The sequence below is a fragment of the Pseudopipra pipra genome, chromosome 1 (assembly GCF_036250125.1).
Source record: "Pseudopipra pipra isolate bDixPip1 chromosome 1, bDixPip1.hap1, whole genome shotgun sequence".
Taxonomy (NCBI): Eukaryota; Metazoa; Chordata; class Aves; order Passeriformes; family Pipridae; genus Pseudopipra; species Pseudopipra pipra.
The window spans coordinates 126609438-126627643 of record NC_087549.1 but is presented as its reverse complement, the minus strand read 5'-3'; the positions used below and the strand labels follow the sequence as shown (position 1 = coordinate 126627643).

General features: G+C 39.5%; 1 protein-coding gene across 8 annotated transcripts in view; it reads right to left on the bottom strand.

The window, feature by feature from the left end:
• The window catches only part of DGKB (diacylglycerol kinase beta), a 389503-nt gene that overhangs the window by 331920 nt on the left and 39377 nt on the right, over positions 1 to 18206 (bottom strand). For 5 of the 8 annotated variants that reach the window (XM_064676125.1, XM_064676162.1, XM_064676153.1 and 2 more), the window contains exon 1: positions 5723 to 5834. The exons of 1 other annotated variant lie outside the window; for it this stretch is intronic. The gene's annotated coding sequence lies outside the window, so the exon portion shown is untranslated. Of the gene's footprint in view, positions 1 to 5722; positions 5835 to 6156; positions 6248 to 6329; positions 6420 to 18206 lie in introns of those variants that run through there. 2 more of the 8 variants (XM_064676132.1, XM_064676139.1) reach the window with 2 other exon arrangements.

Below are 18206 nucleotides of genomic sequence, written 5' to 3'. Positions count from 1 at the left end.
TCAATGTGTGTGACATGTAGAACAAAGTAAACCTAAATGCCTGTGTAAGGCTTCACAGTTTCAAAGTAAATCCAGAATTTTTAGAAAACTCTGTAATTTTATTTTCCTTTAAAATGTGTTACTGGAATATTTTATATCCATAAGGAATTAGGACAGAGACTTTTTGATAAAAACATACCATAGTCATGTTTTTGGGACATGAAGAAAAACAGAAATTCTCCAGAGTACTTGTTTATTTAGATACATTTAAAAATAGGTCCTTTGATATTTAACTTCTGGTATGTGGCCCATTCTAATGAACTACTGTTTTAAGGCTATTTTACTTTGTATTTATATTCAGTAATGCATGGAGAAGATTTGATACATTCTTAGGAGTTCAATTCTTCCTTACACTTCTAGTTGAGAAAATACCCAAGGGTATAATTTATCTCACCCAAAGCCGGATGCCTCAAAATTAGACTTTAAACTGTGAAAGAGTCATCCCAGCCAGGCACCCCTTATAATGAATTGAGAGACCTGGATACATCCAGAATGTACTTCAACTAACCTATAAAGGATGCTCATCTTAAAATTAAAATTTCCCCCAGCAGGTGCTTTTGACTTTCCATTAGCAATAATAGAAGAGACAGAAGGTAACCAGATGGTATTTAGATATTGAATAGAAGAGAAATTAGACCCATTAATGTATATTTTTAACATTTTCAAAACTTTGAACTCTAAATGATGACTAAATTATCAAAATATAAAGAAATAGACAAAGTAAAGATACTAAGTAAAAAAATCTAGGGGTATAAAGAAGCAGCAGTCTGGTTACATAAAGGAGATTAATCCAAATTTTACATTTCTAATCCTAAAACCTTTTCCCAGAATTCACTAGCTCAGGTTCTTTTAAATTTTAGAGGAAAAACTTCCATTGAAGACCAGCCTTGGGGAAAAAAACAAACAAACAAAAAACCAAACCAAAACCAAAAACTAATGGTAAGCATTAAACTTCCTTTTGCTTGCTTAATTCATTCCTGCCTGTACTCACATATTTTTTAGTTTTCATCTACTTCAGTATGATTTTTTAGCTATTAAATATTCTCTTTTTTTCTTTCTTTCTCTTTTTTCCTTAATCCCTTCTTAAAATCTATTTCTGGCATAATATTACCTCCCATTCAATTGATTAATTCATAAGTTCATGCAGGAAACATGGGAAAATCCACAATTAAAGAGGCAAAAGATGCCATTGGAAAAAAAGCAGCGGACTCTTGAGTCTTGGGATGCAGTGGTTCATACTGCTTATTTCTAGACCATAATCTCTACAATCTAGATTTACAAGAAAACACTACTTCTCCATTCAGAAGACAAGACAAGAAAATCTACTGACTTCACACCATCTGTGATTCTTTCCAAGGTTGATACAGCTGCCTTACTATTTGCCATTTCTCTATTTTACTTAAATTTAGCTTGTCAACCCTCTAAGACTACAAATATATAAATATGTAATTGCATGAAAAAGTCACATATACTTCAACAGTGTTCAGGAATGATTTCATGTAATTTCCAAACTCAAACCAGTGTAGACATCAGAACTGTCCACCTGATAACAAACTTAGACTGAAGAGAATAAATTTGACTAGCTGCTTTTACTTGACTCAATATGCTTTAAAAGACAAAGGAAACGAGAATCAAGTTTCTATTAACTGTGTGAGTTCTCCACATTCCCTGACTAAACCACCACTACAGTGGAATGCTTCATAATATTCCACAAGGCAACTCAAAAGGGAAGTAAAGCACATGTCATAGCAGAAGGCTCACAGAGTTCCACATACGTAGTGCAACGTAAACTTTCACGAAAATTTGCATTGTATATCTGTTGAGATTGATCCTATGGCATGGACTAGAGAATGAGCTAGTTATTACAATTACTGAACACTAGACATCTCATTGTATGTCTAATAAAAAAATCACAACAATTTCAAACCAAGTAATCAAAACGTGGATGAAAATCAAACTAAAAAAAAATTAAATAATTCATGGCATTTGTACTAACTAAATATTCCTGCCAGCATAAAAAAAAGGTCCATTCATAAAATCTCTAGCAGACAAGAAAGAAGCAGCTAGATGTCATTTTAGTTATGGTTTACTATGGTAAACAACAAACGTTATCTAAAAATAAAAAGCTAACTGATCCCCACGATTGGAAGTCTAATTAGTAACACTGTACTGACAAACATGTCTAAAACTTTGCTTGTCTTTGTTTTATTTTTCAGGGCAAAACAATAGCATCAGAGTTGTACATTTACATTCCAAACTTGTGTTAAGGGGTTGGACAAGAAATAATTAAACAGCCTCCAAATACTTACATTTGTTAGGCTTTTAAACTTGTGGCAAACTAACTATATCCCCCCAGGGCTAGACTGCTGCAAACGTTATTCAGAGAAATTTTCTATTTTCTTCAGAAACAATTAAAAAAGAAAATGTGTTCTACATTGCTTAAAGCTGTTTTACAGGGTGTTTGGGGACAGTTACTCATCTCAATTCCAACTAAATATATAAATATTTACTTCTCAACTTCCCAAATTAGCCAAAATACCTTACCTGCATCAGATTGTTTCTACCCATAGGAAGAGCATTACTAGTGTCAAGAAAACTAGGTCAGCTTGACAAACTGAAGATACCAGTTTCAAATTTATAACTTTTTTCACTCTTTTAGACAAGGTATTAAAAATAACTAAAAACATCAAACTCTTCTCAGTGAGACCCAGTATGTCACTTCTTCAGCTTTCCTGAAGTACTGTGAATTTGCTGGTTTAGCTATAAAAGTAGTCCCCAAAGAGAAAATTATTAATAAAATACTGCAATGAAAAACTAAAATTCTGGACAAGTAATTGTCCTAAGTCTACTACTACTGTTACTAATTATTTTGCAAGTGCCACAGGAAACAATGGACTCCCTGAAGAAACTCTACTGAAGGTCAAGAGATCCTTTATGTGGAATTGTTGTCACAGAAAGATTTTTTTAACCTTTTATACCATCTCTTATTGACTGAACTGGCTGTGAAATGCTAAAATTCCTTCAGAATAAGACCTAAAACTTATTCTGCACAAGCATAAAAAAATTGGAAATGACATTCAGAGCAAGGCCCAGTACATTTTATTGATTTATTTTTTACTTTAGTCAGTACTGCAAAGCTCAGTTGGGAACTCCTGAAGCAGCTTGCAAACTTTACTTGATAAAAACAAGAAGTAGGGAGCTGGAATAATAATTTCAGGAGGCCAGCATCCTGTTCTTCAACAGCACTGCACTCTGTTGATGTCTCCCAGATTTCACTGAGAGAGCTTTATCATAACTTTAAAATAAACATCAGTGTCCTTCACAAGTACCTTGACCTTTCCACAGGTAAAAGTCTGGCTGAAATTCTTTTGCTCCCTCACACCAAACAACAAAACAAGACCTGTTGTTTCTGTAACCCTTCTGATTGTTGCCACTCTTCCATAATTCCAGATACAGATGGGAATGTTTCATCATACACTTTTTACATGGATCCACAACTCCTACCATTACACAGGATGAGAAGATACACTGAATATAAAGATAATGTAAAGTGCTCTTTGCAACAAAGTTAACTTTAACCAAGGAAACACCAGAAATAATCCAGGCTTTAAAACACTTGTTAAAAGTGTATGCAAGAGGCTTAATTTATCAATGATCTAATAAAGATCATAACAACTCAAAGAAAATTAAACATCATATATCATCTATACTCAAGGAGCGTTTGGACAATGATCATAGTCATATAGTTTAGTTTTAGGTAGTCCTGTGAGGAGCAGAGAGTTGGACTCTAAGATCCTTATGGGTCATTTAAAACTTGAGATATTCTATGATTCTATCCTATATGCTGTTAATTTTTATTACATTTAATATGAAGCATGACTTCAAACCATTATCTTTCATTCTATATGTACCATTCACAAGAACTCAGTGCTGCTGTCATACACACACACAAAGCAAAAGAAGTCCAGTCCAGCTATCCAGCCAAATGATTGAAGTTTTCCAGTATTAACTCTCAAGTGTGCTATTTACACCCTGCTTTATCGAAATGCTGCTCTAACAGGTTTCTTACAACTCTTATCTTCCTCTTTATTCCTGTTTCTGTGATCTCATTCCATTTGCAAGAGGTACCTAGACCCGTCCCATAAAGTGGCACCTAAATGACACTTAGTTCCAGAGCAGAAACAGTGCAGAACCTCCTTCTAAGTAAAAAACCTGATGTCTAGTGCTCTTCAAAACAATTATTAACTTTATTATTTTCAAACTGTATAAAGGCTTAAAAAAATATCTCTTCATTCATGTATTGCTACTGAACACTGTTCCTTGAATGTTCAAGACACCTAAAGGTGTTTAGAAAAGATGATTGGAGCTTGAAAGTAACAATTCATATATATTCCTTCTTCCTAAACAAACACAGAAAGCATAATTTTTCCTAAACCTGCTTAAGAGCAGCAACTTCTGTTTGCAGGCACCTAAATTAGATTAAACACAACTGGACCCAAATATTTCAAATCCATAGCATAACACATAATCACTCCAAAACCATTTCACACTGTTGAATAATTGTTCCAGGCCTTCTCTACCATGATATATAATGACGTCCTTCTAACTTGACAAATGAACAAGAGATGACATAAGCCCCTGGAGGAAACTGTTGCTTCTTGATGCCCCATGTTTCTTGATGCTTGTTTTCCTTCTCTACCAGACAGGCATTTCAGGCTCTGAGCAATACCAGATTACCACTTTGGGGAGAAACAAGGGACTTATTTCCTGTCATTTTATCCATAAAGCATAGCACAAGTCCAGTCATTTGGGAATGCATATTAGGTTCTTGGTATGGATTTTTTTCCGGATGTATAATGACTTTCTAAATACGTGCATCATACCATTCAAGTGCAAAGAGCAACTATTACCTTGCTACCTTAGATTATTTGACCTAAATGGGAGTAGGAAATTTTGAGGGGCTTTTATGAAAACTTAAAAAGACTATTTCTCCTGCTACAATTACTGGGTTTCCCCACCCTGTTGCACTGCCTTTTTATTTTATGGTAGGATTGTATAAGTTTTCCATCATCTTTCTAAACCTACATCAACCAGATAAAAATGCTTTTGAAAAATAATAAAGTTTTCACTAAATTTGTAGAAAAACAGTCAAACAGAATGAAGAACTGAAGACCTACAATGTGCTTGTTCAGCTACGGAGGAAAAAAATTACCTATAATACAGTAATCTGCTGAAAAAAACCCTTTAATCCATTTCCAAAGCAGGATACTCACAATGCACTCACCAAAAAAAAAAAAAAAAAAAAAAAAAAAAAAAAAAAAAAGAATAAGTTTAAGAAGACCAGCCTTTAAAGCGTAAGTTTTTAGTTGCATCTTTTGTTTCCTGCCCTCGTTCTGTTCACAACCACACTGGATGCCTCACACTTCACCGTTTTGAACCCGGCTATCAGGGGCAGCATCAGGACATTGGCTGGGGTTGAGCAAAGTGATGTAGGTCAACGAGGCAAATTGTCAGCAACAAGAAATCTAAGCGACACGTCGTGACAAATTCAATACGGCACGGTTAGCTACAACTTTCAGTCTAGCCCCTTCACTACGCCCAGACACACACCCGCGCACCACGGACCCCCCTCCCAGTTCCGCGGCTGCGACCACTTCGGCCGACCAGCGACTCGCGAACTTACTGCAGTGCGATGCGGGCGGAGGGACGCGCGGCCCTGCGATACGAGCGAGCCCGGCGCCCTGGGCAGCCGCGGGACCGGCCATCCAGCCGGGCCACCGCCAGCGACGGCGGCGACACCGCCGCCAGCCCCCCGCCCCGCCCCGCCGCTGGCTGCCGCAGCCCAGCGCTCCCGGCCCGGCCCCGCGGGGTCACCGCCGCCCTCTGCCCCGCTTCTCACCGCCCTCCGCGGCACAGCGCGGACCCCGCAGCCGCCCTTTTCCCGGGAACAGGCAGCCGCCTCCGGGCCGCGCGGTTTTAAGCGGCGGTGCGCCAGCACATCTCCCACCCCCTTCCCGGCCGGGCAGCAGGGGGGAGGGGAGAAGCGACACACACTCACTCACACACACAGAGACACCCCTCCCGCGGCCCCTCCCGCCCCCCGCGCAGCTGCGGTACCTGTTGTCCGGCGCCCGCATCCCCCGGGCGCCGCCCGCCGACCCCGCGGCCCCGCGGCCGCTCCGCGCCGGGGCGGCGATGCGGCAGGAGCACCGCACCGCTCCGCAGAGCTCCGTTCTCCTTCTCCGCCCGCTCCACGGCGCGCATAGGCGCTACGCCCGCGCAACACTTACCCAAAGTTTACCGGGTCTCCCCGCAGGTGGCGACCGCCCCGGGCTGCCAGGCAGCGGGGCTGTGGCCGCGGCCGCCCCCGCGCAGTCGCGGGGCACGGAGGGGCCGGGCGCGGCCGGCGGTGCGCACCTGCACGGCGGCCCCGCGCGTACCTGCGCCCCGCGGCAGGAGCGGCGGCCGCGGAGCCGCTCCCAGGCAGGTGCGCGGGCGCTGCGCCGCCGGAGCCCGCGGCTCGAGGGGCCAGGAGAGGCTGCGCCCCTGCTACCACGGCTCCGGCAGGTCCCCAGCAGCCGCCGGCCCCCGACAAGGCCAGCCCAGTGCCCGGCTCCGCGCCCGGGAGCCACTTTCAGCAGCTACGCGCTGTGCCCCGCTCGCCAGCCTCCATCCGGCCGTCCCTGCCGAGAGACCTTCGCGAACCTCGCTGCTCGGAATGCTTCCCTGTGCCCCTGCTTTCCTCCAACACCTGTTTCGGAACCTCTCTGTGGGAAGCAACACCTCAGCAGATTTACTCGGAAAAGAAATAGAAGAGCAACCCGAGCAGCAATGGCATGGAAATTGATATCTTTGTGCCAGTGCCTCCCACTTGGGGAACAACGGAGCTGATAAAACTTTCAGTGACAGGTTCCCAGGGTGTTTAATGCAATTTGTCTTGACCATAAGAAATTTCTCTGAAACACTGGGAGATTTCTAAGCAGTAGTAACACTGCCAAACTTCTATCTTAACCGAGTCTTGAGTGGCCGGATTAGCCTCAGAACATCAGTTGTGAATCTGATGGTTTGGTTAATTATAGTGACAATTAATTCCCGTTTAAATTAACTTTGTTGGAATATGGCACTAAAATACTTCAGCTTTGAAGGGTGTTTCAGGCAATCTAGGTGAGATTTAGCAGTGATAATAATTTTATATAATAAATAAAATTTTATTTTATAAATGCTAATAATTTTATATAATAAATCTATCGAAGCTTAAAAATAAAAAAACATTTACCAGCGTTTTTTGTTTCTTTTGTACCTGTATCCATTCTTCCTTATTCCAACTTTATGTTATGTGGTGCAACAAATACATATTTATAACATACACTGATATAAAGGCACTCATAACTAAAATTTCATTTTGATATAGTTTTGATGGTCTCTAATAAACTCAAAACCTGTTTAAATCAATGCATTCCACTCTCCTCATATACTCACAAAACCAAAAGAAACAACAATTTTTCTAGAACTTTGGAATAATGTGTTCTCAGAGATGTAGTATCACAGACATTAGACTTTAAATTCTCATCCAGTAGTCAACCTTATAAATATCTTTCCAAACAGCAGCTTCATAGTAGCACATGTCAAGTACTTGGTTTTAGTCCCCTATGTTTAATATATAGCTTTCCCTTTAAAATGCTGATTTCAAGAGGTTCTTTTTCTCCCAGGGAAGGAATTTAGTCCCAGTATATTTCAGCCACAAGTTACTAAATATGGAGCAAAACCCTGAAATACAGGGAGTAGATACTTAATTGTGATCAATCATTCCAATACAACACAAAAATTTAATAGGCCTTGCAATAAAATGTTTGATCTAGTGGTTTGAGGGAGAGTGGACTGATTTTGAATGACCCTATTGCCTTAAAAATCACTTTCAAGCACTCTCAGTTACACAAGGTCATATAAAAAATGAAAATTCTTACCAAAAATTATGTTCACAATTAAAAATACATCTTTTTATGTTGTGCATAACTTCCATATACTCACTTCAGTTGGGCCTTTACTGTTCTCTTCTGCTGCATAGTAGAACAGTGTTCAATTTCAGTTCCTATTGAAATGGAAAGGTCCCTCAAGTTCATGTATAGTGTGGGATGACAACTCCAATGACATTTGTAGCTTTAAAACTCCAAAGTTAAATTTGAAGGTCTTATGACACAAGAAGGAAAGTTAACCCCTTCACTAAACATTTCATTTGCCTTAGAAAAGCAGCAACCCTCAATACAGGCCAAAGCCAACCTGTATTGCTTGGCTGAGCTGTGAAAGATCAATGTAAAAGATGTCAAACTGAAGGATTCTAACATTAGGACTTTTCTTTCCACTGGAAAATACTTAGGAGATTGCTACCCCTATGCCTAGCTTTAGAAACATTGTTGCATTATGTGCAGTTTTGAGAATAGGTAGAGGATGGGGATGGATGGATTATGGTTAATGTCTAAAAGCTTCCTCCGCACAGAGCTCAATGGCATTGTTTGTGAGTGGCTCATTCGTGTAAGCAGCTTTGTTCTGGTTTCAATACAAAGCTTCATCATCCTCTTCCAGAAGCAGGATGCTTCCCAAATTGTGTATGCTCCTGTCCTCTCCTCCTTTAATCAAGCTCCTACCATAAACAGATTATGCAAAAAGTTTGTCTCTTAAAAGCTCACTCCCTCACAGAAAAGAAAATAACAGATGTCTAGAAACCACAGCCAGAATTTTAAATATTAAATTTATTATGCTATATACTTAGATCTGTGTTTAGATATTTAAATGAATTTTGTTGCTGAGCATGACTTCAAGATGCTCATTTAATAAAACTATAATGAACTTGGGACCCTAAATTTTGATATGATTCATGAAAGGAAAAAGCACCAAACTCAAGAACCTTAACAGCAAAAATAATTTTCAGTCTCCAGTACTTTTTATTTGCTTTTAAGACATTACAACAGTATCAGTCATCTGCAGTTACTGTATGTTAGTGGTTTTGAAAGAAACGGGGTTCAGGCTTACAAATCTGACTTCAGTGGTGTCATGACTGTACGAAGTCACAGGTACAAACTGTTGAAAAGTAGTCTGACTCCATGTGAAATCAGTTGAGGTAACAGCAAGCTATATATAAAGAAAGCCTGTTTCAGAATATATGGTTGTCAGAAACAAATGTAGTTCATGGAATTTGTTAAAGAAAAAAATTAATCTTCTCAAAACTTTGTTCATATAACTAAGGAAATTTTTACGCTATATGATGGTTTTTGTAGACAAAATGGAATATAGTGAAAAAATCTTTCTTCATAGTAATTTTATACTTCGTGTATTTTCATCAGAAAATGTCAATATACAGATGGACTACATTACTCCCTTCCAGAAACAGCAAATTCACAAGCAATCAGTAATAAGGATCCAAAGAGGAATCAAACCATTTTGTCAGAAATAAGACCTTTCATAGATCATGCTTGCATTAATTCAAATTAGTTATTGTAGTGATAAGAATATAATATAGAACAGTATGCACAGTACATGTGACACATACAGTAACATATTTATTTGCACTGTTCAAGATAGAAAAGATTCTTATGAAATACGCAGAGCCATTTGCAGGTCTGCTGCCACTCACGTTACTGATAGTCAATATATATCTCTATAAAATCTAAAGGAAAATGTGCCACAGAGCATGCATTTGTACTTGAGAAAATCAAGGACTGTTGGCAAACCAGAGGAAATTACATTAATTAGGTGAATTATTGATTGTGGGCTTGTTATCCAGTATACAAGATACTCTAGCCAAATCTTTAGCTATTCTTTCATTAATGCAATCAAGATGTAAAACTGAAAGCATCTAAATTCACACCTCTTGAATTAACACTGACATACAAGCATATTTGCTTGATAATCTAACTGCTACAGATCAGTCAGTTGCACTTCTATCCCTGGGAGAATTCTAGGCTGAGTCCTCTTGGAACATATTTTGAGTCATATGAAGGACAGGTGAGTGCGTGGGAACAACCTACTGAATTTACTAAGGGTTGTATTTGGTTTGCCTGGCCAGGTTTTGGTAGCAGGGAGGTACAGGGGTGGCTTCTGTGGGAAGCAGCAAGAAGCTTCCTCCATGTCCAGCAGAGCCAACGCCAGGTGGCTCCAAGACAGACACACCACTGGTCAAAGCTGAGCCAATCAGGAATGATGGTAATGAGTCTGTTAAAACATATTTAGAAGGGAAAAAAAAAAAAAATATATATATATATATTGCGCAGATGTAATTGCAACCAGAGAAGAGCAGAGTGAGAATATGTGAGAGGAACAACTATGCAGACACCAAGGTCTCAGTGAAGAAGAATGGGAGGAGGTGCTCCAGGCACTGAAGCTGAGATTCCCCTGCAGTCCATAGTGTAGACCGTGGCGAAGCAGCTGTGTCCCTCCAGGCCAAGGAGGACCATGGGAATGAAGAGCAGGTGGATGCCTGAAAGGAGGCTGTGAACCCATGGGAAGCCCATGCTGGAGCAGGCTCCTGGCAGGGACCTGCTGACCTCTAGAGAGAGGACTCCACACTGGAGCAGATTTCCCGGTAGAACTTGGGACCCTGTGGGGAACCCACAGTGGAGCAGCCTGTGCCTGAAGGACTGCACCCTGAGCAGTGGTAGGAATATGTGATGAACCAACCATAACCCCTATTCCCTGTCTCCCTGCACTGCTAAGGGAGGAAGAGGTAGAGCTTGGGAAGTAGGGAGGGGTGGGGGAAAAATGTTTTTAAGATTTATTTTACTTCTTATTATCCTTATTATTGTCTTATTATTTTGATTTTGTTGGTAATAAATTCAATTATTATACCCAAGATGAGCCTGTTTTGCCCACAATGGTTTTCAGTGAGTGATCTCTCTTGGTCCTTATCTCAGCTCATGAACCTTTGTTATATTTTCACTCTCCTGTCCAGTTGTGGAGCAGAGTGATAAAGTGGCTTTGGTGGGTGCCTGGCATCCAGCCAGGGTCAACCCGCTATAAGGTAAATCTAGCCTGATAAATCTGACTGTCCTCTGTGATGAACTAACTGAATATATGGATGAGAGGAGAAAAGTGGATGGTACTTATCTTGGCTTTTGCAAGGCTTTCTATGCTTTCCACCACAACATTCTTCTGTCCAAGCTGGGATATAGCAGACTGTATGGGTGGAAACTAGATGGGTGTGCAACTGATTGGATGGTTGGGTTAATGCACTGTACTCTATCTATATACCAATAGCAAGTGTCATTACCCAGGGATATATCTTTACATCTTTAAGGGTCTGTCCTTACATCTTTACCAGTGACCTGGAGGAGGCACAGGAGTACTCATTCTTCAAGTCTGCAGGTAAGAGGACTAATTAGGAGGGCTAATTGACATGCTAAGGGCAGGACTGCTATCCAAAGAGACCCAGACATGCTGGAGGAAAGGTTTGACAGAAATTTTATGAAATTTGACAAGAACAAATGCAAAGCCTTGCATTACGGAAGATAAAAACCTTCAGTGATGGGGCCTGGCTGGGGAGCAACTCTGTTGAAAAAGCTTGGGAATTTTGTCAGACAGCAAGCTGAGCATGAGCCTGCATTGAGTCCTGGCAGCAAAGCAAGCCAATACCATCCTGGACAATAACAAGGGGTGTCATTAGCCCCCTCCATCCAGTGTTTTATGGATCATACCTTGAAAACAGGATCATAGAATAATTCTGGCTGAAAAGACTCTCAGGACATCTTTAGTAAGAATTAAATCTGAGGCCAGACTAAGGGGCTTTATTCAAAGGACAGAGACTGTATAACTTCTACGGGCAACGTGGTCTACTGCTGGAGTGTCCTCATGGTGAAGAAGTTTTTCCAAATATCAAGTCTGAGCTTCTCATTTCAACTTATGACCATAACCTTATGTCTTCCCACCACGCATAACTATGAAGAGCATGTCTCTGTCTTCGTGATAGACTCCTCATGGGTTTAACTCCATTGGCTCCTGTTAGGTGTCCTTAAAGTCTTCCTTTTGCCAGACTGGACAATTCTATATGAGCCAGTGGTTATACATTGTTGTATGAGTGAAACAATGCTTGAATTACTAAGGGATTTGTCTGGTTTCATCGTGTCATCAGTGGTACTTTAAAGAAAGGAATGACAAGTATAAATGAAGTAAAGACAAAGGCATTATAGTTGAGTACCTTTCAGTGAATTTAAAGCTATTTTTTTTCTTATAACTTACTCTCATTCTTGTCTTCCATGTACATATGCAGGGTTTTTTTCCTTCTGTCTTTCCTATTTCAAAGATGGACCTTGGACAAACCATCTAAAGTCAGTGGGAGGATTTTTAGAGGTATGAGTGGGCAGTGGGTTGACAAGCTAATAAAATTTACGTGAAAGATACTATTTGTTTCAACTGGATGCAGGAATGAGCTCTTAGTCATACTAAATGAGAAATGTTTGTTCAGTCTGAAAAGACACTATTTAGTTAAAGATTACTTAAGAAGCAGATGTCTAGTGGCTCAGTCATTCTGAAACTATAAAGTAAAGACTACTAAGCTCTATAAAAATCTTTTAGTACTTTACTGGGGCAAGAGGTAGCGGGCAAAATGTCTGTTTCTGGATGTAGCATTATAACAGTAACATGCATAATTTTTCATTACTTTTTATTATATATATATGCAGGATATAAAAAAAAGAAGCATATGTCTAGCAGACATTAAAAAAGAGATATATTTATATGAAATATCTCAAATATGGCTTTATATTTTAAAGTATGGTTTTAATACATTAATTACCATATGTATGTTTACTGAACAGTCTCAACTGTGTGAAAAAATATGACATGTCCTTAAACATTTGTTGAATTTTAACACGTATGGCAGAATTATTATTTATCATTCAACAACCAATGTAATTTGTTATAGGAAGGCTTTCTGCTATATTTTAAACTTAGTGCAAGTGCAATTGAAGTATAATATAATCTCCGGTCAATTGTAATCAAAAAAACTGGTGGACAAAATTATTAAAGTTAGATGCTTTTAGTTCACTCACTGTAATAATCTGGTGCAGAGATGATTCTTGTCACTAAAATACCAAATGAAAGACATTGAGGGATTCATGGGTTTAGTGTCGTTCTTCCTCTGTTTTCCAAATTTCTTCTAAATTTTGCTTTGCTCATGCTACTTATGTTTAACATCATGCCTGCACATGCGCTTCCTGCACGTAGATCAATGAAAGGACAATAGTAAGATGTCATGTCTAAAAAAATAAATACACAGAAGGAATTTCTAAGAATCATCTCTCTACATTATTTCTGATGAGAGGAACAAAACAGAAGTGAGAATAGCTACTTTTCCTTAGATTTAAGGGTTGACAGTGGCAACCTAGAACAGAATATGTGTCTGCCACAGACACAGTACAGATTATAGTTAGCAGATAATAATTAAACAAGTATTAGTACAAAATGATTTACAACCAAGAACAAAGGTGCAGAACTTACAAAGATGAGAAAGAAGGACAGAGTTGACTAAAGAGCTAAGGAATTAATAATGAAGAGAAAAACAGAGGAAGGATTCATGGGTTTAATTTAATCTAGGAATTTCCATCAAAATACTCTCAATGTAAACCATAAAAGAAAACTGTAACATTTTCCTGGTTGATGCAGCACAGGGAGAGAGAAGAGAGGAAAAAGAATACATAGAGAACTAATGGTGTTACAATTTTCTTTAGCTTGAAAAAGCAACGTATAAAATATGAGCATCAGAAAGTGAATTATAAAAAACTATTTTAAAGTACAGATGAAATTAAAACTTACACATATCCCTGTTACTCACTTTTTTGAGTATAACTTGTCATAAAACAGTCAGGTGAACTAGAAGAATTCAAAACTTGCATTTCTAACTAGTTAGATCTAACTAAGTAATTAGTCCCAGTTCATTTGCGTTTTCATTAAATGTGTTCAGGAGAGAAATTTTTTTGAAAAACAAGAGAGGGAAGGAAATATGCTGTGTAAGTAAGCTAGACATATATATCAAACTATATTAACTTGAGTATAACTGACTGCTGAGAATAATTAACAACACAATCAGCATCTAGAGTTAGGGGTTTTGTACCATTATGCTACATACTCAAGAGGTATGTGTATTATTATGACTGAAAGAGAACAGAACTTAAAAGCAAGGCAGAGTGTTTAGATTTGGAAAGATGAAATAAATTAGAAATCATTAAGAAGACATCTGTTAAAGGAAATTGAAAGAAAATAATAAGAACAGAATTAATTACATTTAATTACTTTAAAAGAAAGGTTTTCTAGAGGGCTGATGGAATGAAGACAAAGAAGAACATACCTCCAAAAATTGTTTGTATCAGTGAAAATTAAGTAGGAAAAGTGGAAAAGGTGAAGGGGAAAAAAAAAAAAAGAAAAGAATTTTTCCTTCAAGTTACTAAAAAGGAAGCCACCAACAGTCTCCAAAAAGAAACTTTGGGTGGATTTAAGAGAATGGGAAAAAAAAGCGAAATCAAGAATGGAAAATAGTGGCTAACAAGCACCTACTTGATTTATAGTCCTTGAGTCTCAGATTCTTGTACAGTTTTTGGTGAAATGTATGAATTCTTTTCTTTATCTGAGTTTTGTTTTGCTGAAAAGTCAGGGATCTATTTAAATCAAATTGAATAACGTATTCTGTAGCAATGTAATAAAGGATATTTTGCTATCTTTTAAATACAGTAGATCCCTACAGGAACATACATTTTACTTTTATGTACCTTTTACTGCTGTTTTTCCTCACTGATATATTTAGAAATATTTATATATAAAATACACATCAGTGTTACACTATAGATACTAATTAACTCATTTTTATATAAATATTTTTTAAAGTTAATAAACTTTTTTATTTTTAATACTGCCTACTATCATTAAAATGTTCATGTCTTTTAGCATTTTCAACATGTATGTAACAAAAAATATTTCACTCACTTCTCTGGGAACATATTCACATAGAGATTTCAGGGAAAAATGTAGAAATTTATCAATACATTTTTTGGACTTGTATTTTGTTTTACGAGACATGCTAGTTAAAAGTTAAGTTCTCTTCTAGTTGCACTGTCACAGATAGAAACATAGTTTATTTTAGATTTACACCACATGAATAGGATCAAAATAGGGGAAGTCTTTTTTGAGAGCAGATGGGCCTGTAAGTAAAGCACTCAGTGGCATGCTTAGATAGTGTTGCTGTATACTTCGGTTCTGCTGGTGGTCAACTACTTGACTTTGACATCTAGGATCTATGCACATAAAACCAACACTGTGATTTAAGACTGCAATTTTTTAAATCCTCCCTTAGGACAACAAACCTCAAATATTCAGTCAGAAAAAAAAATCCATGTGTAACTAAAGTTCTACTTGTAAAGATGTCCACAAATTCCTTATTTTTGTTGGTACTTAACAGATCAATGCCTAGGACTTCTGTGGGCTATTTCCTTTTATGTCACCTCTGGGAGACTAAATATAATATGTTTCAATCATTTCCACTGTAAACACACAGTCAAGGTCTGTGTGAACCACAGGGGAATTGGTTTTTTACTCAGAAATATTGCCACAAAGGAAAGAGGTAATGTTCAAAAAAACTTAGCAGAATCTCAGAATGGTTGAGGTTGGAAGGGAGCTCTGGAGGTCATCTGTTCCAAGCCTCCTGGCTCAGTCAACATCACCAAGAGCAGGTTGCCCAGAGTTGCCCAGTGGTTGAAGTACGTGACCTGAGTGCCCCAGTCCAGACTTCTCTTCCTAAAACTTGCAAATTTCACCTCACAAGAAGATAATTCATCAACCTTCACTACTTGTGAATGCCGACCAACACAGAAAAGTTGAATAGGTCCAAAACCCCAGGAATGGTACTGTACTGCTACTCCTCCAGAGGGGCCAAGAACTTAATTTTGTCTTCAGTTTCTTCTGGGATGCTTTTCCACACATGAGGGTCTATAAAACCATGTTTTGAACTGAATTCTGATACAATAAAATTTCTCTTCTTTACCTCAAAAGAAGTGACAGAGACAGATTCCATCAAGACCAGACTGAATGTTAAAATTCTGGCATAGGGAAAGCAAGGGCTTTGAACCCCTTCAGAAAAGGTTTGAAACAAGTTCTTTGAATTTTGATGTCAATTTCTCATTCTCCTGACAAATTTTTAAAAAGAAATGGTGACACTTTTGAAGATGATGTGAGTACCTGCTGGAGATGCTCTGAAAGGTCTATCAGATAAAGCTGTTTAAAAGATTATGCTATAAATTTGCCTTTGACTCTAGTTCAGCTTTTGCATGAATTACCATAATGTCCCAGCTACGAAAACTAGAGCCATTATGGATATGTTTCTAGTGTTTCTTAGGTTTCTAAAAAGTTTTAAAGAACGAAAGCTCAATTAGCTTAATTTAGCATTAAGCAGCAAGATGCAAGAACCACATCCTTGGAAATTGATTTTAAATGTTTGCCTACATAATCAAATCAATCATTTATACTAGTTTTACAGCAAACCTTTTGACTACTTATATATGTTTTACTTCTCTATACTGAAGTTATCTGGAGCAATGAGTTTCTCTGATGTGAATACTTATACAGTGGCAAGCAAGGAGTACCAGATTTGGTTTTGTGTTTCTGATATAAACTGAGTCCATGGGAGTGTGTATATTCATCTGGCTTGTATAAACTCCAACCTTATAGCTAAGTGGCAAAGGAAATGTTTGTTTCTAAAAGCTAAATTTAACAAAAATCAGGTACAATGCATGCATTTGCTACTGCCTTAGTTGCACTGTTTTGGCTAACATTTTACATTCAGATTTTGAGTATACCAGCAAATTTAATGCTTCTTCTGTTTTCTGTAGTCATTTTAGCAGTTTTTATTATATGTTAGAATCATAGAATCATCCAGGTTGGAAGGGACCTCTGAGATCATCAAGTCCAACCCTTGATCCACTACGGCCGTGGTTACTAGACCATGGCACTAAGGGCCACATCCAGTCTCATCTTAAAAACCTCCAGGGACGGTGAATCCACCACTTCCCAGGGCAGCCCATTCCAACGCCTGATTACTCTCTCTGTAAAGAATTTCTTCCTAACATCCAACCTAAACCTCCCATGGCAGAGCTTAAGACCACACCCTCTTGTCTTACTGATAGCTGCCTGGGAGAAGAGACCAACCCCCACCTGGCTACAACCTCCTTTCAGGGAGTTGTAGAGAGTGAGGAGGTCTCCCCTGAGCCTCTTCTTCTCCAGGCGGAACAACCCCAGCTCCCTCAGCCTCTCCTCATAGGACTTCTGCTCGAGTCCCTTCACCAGCCTTGTTGCTCTTCTCTGGACCTGCTCCAGCGCCTCAATATCCTTCCTGAACTGAGGGGCCCAGAACTAGACACAGTATTCGAGGTGTTGCCTCACTAGTGCTGAGTACAGGAGAAGAATCACTTCCCTGGTCCTGCTGGCCACACTGTTCCTGATCCAGGCCAGGATGCCATTGGCCTTCTTGGCCACCTGGGCACACTGCTGGCTCATGTTCAGCTTCCTGTCAATCCAGACTCCCAGGTCTCTTTCTGCCTGGCTGCTCTCCAGCCACTCTGTGCCCAGCCTGTAGCACTGCAGGTGGTTATTGTGGCCAAAGTGCAGGACCCGGCACTTGGCCTTGTTGGACCTCATCCCATTGGAATCAGCCCAACTCTCCAGTCTGTCCAGGTCCCTCTGCAGAGCCCTCCTGCCTTCCAGCTGATCGACACTCCCCCCTAACTTACTGTCATCTGCAAATTTGCTGATAGCACACTCAATCCCCTCATCTAAATCATCAATAAAGATATTAAACAGAACTGGGCCCAGCACTGATCCCTGGGGGACATCACTAGTGACCGGCCGCCAATTGGATGCAGCCCCGTTCACCACCACTCTGGGCCCGGCCCTCCAGCCAGTTCCTGACCCAGCACAGAGTGCCCCTGTCCAAGCCGTGGGCTGCCAGCTTTTTCAGGAGAATGCTCTGGGAGATGGTGTCAAAGGCTTTGCTGAAGTCCAGGTAGACACATCCACAGCCTTCCCCTCATCCACCAGGCAGGTCATCTGATCATAAAAGGAGATCAGGTTGGTCAGACAGAACCTGCCCTTCCTAAACCCGTGCTGGCTGGGTCTGATCCCTTGTCCATCCTGTAGGT